This window comes from Rattus norvegicus, chromosome 5, assembly GCF_036323735.1.
Source record: "Rattus norvegicus strain BN/NHsdMcwi chromosome 5, GRCr8, whole genome shotgun sequence".
In the NCBI taxonomy this organism is placed as follows: Eukaryota; Metazoa; Chordata; class Mammalia; order Rodentia; family Muridae; genus Rattus; species Rattus norvegicus.
The window spans coordinates 134,141,171-134,145,807 of record NC_086023.1 but is presented as its reverse complement, the minus strand read 5'-3'; the positions used below and the strand labels follow the sequence as shown (position 1 = coordinate 134,145,807).

The following is a 4,637-nucleotide window of genomic DNA, read 5'->3' as shown; positions in this document are numbered from 1 at the left end:
GAGCTTCCCCACCCCAGGAGTGGTGTTCCTGCAGCTTCCCACCTCCCCGCTCGCTGGCAGGGTGGGGTAAGCTTGGCCAAACTCCCCTTGTCCTGCCTCCAAGAGCAGCATGCCCTGTGGCAGAGCAGACCCCCACCATTAACCCAACAACTGCTTCTCACTCCCTTTACCCCTGACTGTGCTATCAAGACTTTATTTTTTCCTTTGAGCTTTTCTTCAAAGTTGGCCTTTTCATCTCCTTCCAATCTACATTTAGGATTTACCGGCCAAGAAAAAACAAACAGGGAAAACACAGAGATCAATCTGCTTAGAGCAAACAGCCATAGCTGAAGCGGGTCCCTCCCCCCTAAATCTAGGCCAGCCAAAGACAATGGAAAAACATACAGGAGACCCAAAAGTTTTCAGGCTTTGTTTAAATGTTTGTTCTCTCTAACAGGAACACCTAAGACAATGTTCGTGCTTCTCAACCCAAATTTTTCATGTCTCTTTATTTAAATGTTTATTTTCTCCCTAGCATTCGTGATTTATGTCCAAAAATTTTCCAAATTTCCTTTAAGGTTTAAAAGTCATCTAATCTACTCCCACTGGTCAAACCAACTACACTGATAACCATTATTTAATCGTTAATTAACAACCAGTTTTCCTTTACAGATAAGCTGTTGCTGCCTATCCCAGATACATAATTAACATGATATTTTCCTTCCTCAGCCATCCAAGGTGGACTTAAAAGATGCCTCTCAGGACAAAATTCCTGAACTTGGCCTTGACTCTTGCCTAGCAGGCAGACTTCTCTGCTTCAGTGAAACGGGAAATGACTTCTGACACCAAATGATGCTTCCAGTGACGGGAATGGGTTACATCTAATTGAGTTGTTGGCCAAAGTTGCTCCATGAGAAACTGCACACAACTCAGGGCATTGAGAAGTCTGTTGATTGTTCTCCACAAACATGCAGTAAGGCCCTACTGTTGAAGACCACGTCTATACATCTTATTGAACACAATGAAGTCAAGCTGGTACCTATCTAGAACATTCATTCCTGTGGATTAATGTTCATGGTACTGGAAGGTAGGTGTTCGGTACTCCACTGAAGGAGAAAGGTAAACACTAATCTACTTAAAAACTCAGCAAGTTAAAAGGATGAACCGCTTGCAAGATATTTGAGTGCAACAGTTGTACAAAGCTTATGAGAGTAACCAAACAATATCTACACTGTGGCCTCCACTGTGAGATAGAACACATTCCCAAAAATAAGACAAGATAGACCAGAGACCCAGGGAAAAACAAAATGATACTGTTCTGTTACAGAAACACGGCCACAAAACAACTCCTACTGACATTCTTCTATACTCATAAATCAAAGCCTTGATTAGATATCATCAGAGAAATGTCCTTTTACAGTAGATGGAAAAATACCGAGACCCCCAGCTAGACAGTGGGCAGAGTGTTAGTCCTTGAGTCCTAAAATGATGTCTCCATCAAATCCTTCCCTTTGGGGCTCATGGAGCTCTGAAAAGGAGGTAGAAAGATTATAAGATCCAGAAGGCTATGCAGAACAGAGGCGCATCCTGACTCAGACATCTACTTTAGGTATTGCAATAGGATTCAAAGTCTGACCGAGGACCTCAGGGACCATGCCGCAGGCACACAGCGAAGCAGGGACTGCCTTCATTCAGACCCAACAGCTCCATGCAGCCAGAGCTGACACCTCCCTGGAACATGTGTGCTGCCTGGACATGGACTCCACTCCCATCACGGCCCAGAACACTGGCATCATGTGTACCATTGACCCTGCTTCCCGATCTGTGGAGATGCTGAAGGAGATGATTAAGTCTGGGATGAATGTGGCTCCGTTGAATTTCTCTCATGGAACTCATGAGTACCAGGCAGAGACCATCAAGAATGTCCGTGTAGCCACAGAAAGCTTGGCATCTGGTCGCATTCTCTACTGTCCCATTGCAGTGGCTCTGGACATAAAGGGACCGGAGATCAGAACTGGACTCACCAAGGGCAGACGCACCGCAGAGGTGGAGCTGAAGAAGGGAGCCACTCTGAAGATCACCTGGACAATGCCTATGTGGAGAAGTGCGACAAAATCATCCGGTGGCTGGACTGTAAGAACATCTGCAAGTTGATGGAGGCGGGCAGCAAGATCTACGTGGACGAAGGGTTCATCTCGCTGAGGTCAAAGAGAAAGGTGCTGACTACCTGGTGTCAGAGATGGAGAATGGTGGCTCCTTGGGCAGCAAGAAGGGTGTGAACCTGCCTGGAGTTGCTGCGGACCTGCCTGCCATGTCAGAAAAGGACGTCTAGGACCTGAAGTTTGGGGTGGAGCAGGGTGTGGACCTGGTGTTTGCATCTTTCATCTGCAAGGCAGCTGATGTGCATGAAGTTTGGAAGGTCCTGGGAGAGAAGGGCAAGAACATCAAGATCATCAGCAAAATCGAGAATCTGGTTCTGTGTTTTCATGGGATTCTTCTGTGTATGAGGGTGTGTGTTTCTGTATTGATATGGGTTCCTCATGCATTTCTTTGGCTCTTTTTTTTCTGTTTGTTTTGTCCTGATCCAGTTCGTTTGGTTTTGGTTTGGTTTATCTTATTTCATTTTTTTTTTAATTCTTTAGATGCCCGTTTGTTTTCTAATGAGAGACAGAAAGTGTGCATTCAGCTGGGATAGGAAGTTCGAGGACCGCAGAAGTTTAGAGGAGAGGAAACCATAATCAGAACATATTGTATGAAAAAAAAACCAATTCTAATAAAATAAAGAAGGAAGAGGGAGAGGAGGGGAAAGATGGAGAAAGAGAAGAAGAAGGGGAGGAGGAGGGAAAAGAGGAAGAGAAAAAGAGGTGGAGAAATAATAGGAGAAGGAGGAGGAGTGTTTTGAAGGTTCAATTGAGCCATTTACCAAATAGTTTGACTCTGTGATTTTTGTCTGTCTTTTCCAAGGATGAATTGAATGAACATCTATTCACCCTGTATAGGGGCGCTGACAACAGGCAGACTTGATTCCAGTCAAACTCAACTCAGTGAGGCAGAGAGTTTATTGGGATTACTTACAAAAAATAATGAGGGGTGACTTACTTAACGCGGGTGACCCAGAGTTATCTGTATCACCAAAGAGTCTCCCCTGATTGGGTGATGACTAATAAAAGGTATAGCTTTGGAGCCTAACTTTTAGGCAAGTCAGTTGGTCTATTTCTTCTTCCTCCTAATAGTGTCACTCCATGGGCCAAGTATATCCAAACCATCACATTCCACTCCTGGCCCCCATTAGGCTTCTCTGAACAAATGAATCTATGGGGGCCCTACCTAAACGTGTTTTTCCAGCTTGTACAGTCTTGAAGAAGGCCCTTGTGAACCACTGCAAGTTTCAGGAGCTTCCTGGAACGTCTATATTATATTTAGTTTTTATGCTATAATGGATGTCTTAGGGTTTCCATTGCTGTGAAAAGACACCATGACCAAGGCAACTCTCATAAGGGATAACATTTAATTGGGGCTTCTTACAGGTTTAGTGGTTCAGTCAATCATTACCATAGCAGGAAGGCAGCATTCTGGCAGGCAGGAGAAGAAGTTGAGAGTTCTACATCTTCATCCATAGGAAGCCAGGAGCAGACTGGCTCCCAAGTGGTTAGGAAGAGGGTTTCAAAGCCCACTCCCACAATGACACACTTCTTGTAACAAGGCCACACCTACTCCAAGAAGAACATACCTCCTAGAGCCTCTTCTTGAGCCAAGCACATCCCAACCACCACAATGAAGTATTTCTATTCAGGTGAAATGACTATCCAAAATGCTACTCTTTCCTCTGGCTCTTAAATTTTTTTCCATTCCTTCTTGCTCAATATTTTCTGAGCCTAACAGAGTGTAATATAGATATTTAATTCTTTCTCTCTCACTTACCGCTAATTAGGCCACATTGCTATAGTAACATTTAGTCTCGGGACTTGAGGCTTTCCTTCCTAATACAGGAAAAAAACTTACCTTTCATGGAATCTGACAATAGCATTAACCTGTGGGGATAGGTACAAATATTCACAGACAATTTGACAGGAGCAAAACAACAGCAGTGGCCTCCTCAATTGGGACTTTATTCTTCCCAGAGGTCCAGATGTCAGTCTGGTGACACTTCTTTCCCAGCATCCTCTGATTCATTTCAACATGATGGAAATCAGCCAGAAGAGAGCTTCCAGCTCAGTCCCAGCCTTAGTTTTCCACATCCTGTGGCCACTCACAGTGTTTTTAGCAATAAGGACTTTTAATCTAGTTCTAACAGGCTTTGGGGGATACTTTCAGACAAACGTACATGAATCTGAAGTAGGAAGGCTGAATCCCCTCTCCAGAGACTATTTTCTTGGTGAATTCAAACTGTATGTGGCAATTCATCAATATAATGCATCTGCAGAAGGCATTTGCTCGCCGGGAAATAAGGGAAGATATCAATTAGTTATTTTTCTAAAGGATCAGAGGAGACAGAAGGAACCCAGTGGTGTATGCTGGATAGGTTTGTGTTGAGTCCTGTGATGATGGGTATTTGTCCTCTTTCTAAGTTGCATAATAGGTTCATCCAGGTGTGTCTTTTCTGCTGGGCTATGCTTTGGAAATGGGGTTGTCAGTAGGCCAAAACCATTTCCCCCCTT

At 44.1% G+C, this 4,637-nt stretch overlaps 1 pseudogene; it reads left to right on the top strand.

The window, feature by feature from the left end:
- Positions 1 to 1,626: 1,626 nt before the first annotated feature.
- Positions 1,627 to 3,003, top strand: Pkm-ps4 (pyruvate kinase M1/2, pseudogene 4; annotated as a pseudogene).
- Positions 3,004 to 4,637: the final 1,634 nt, after the last annotated feature.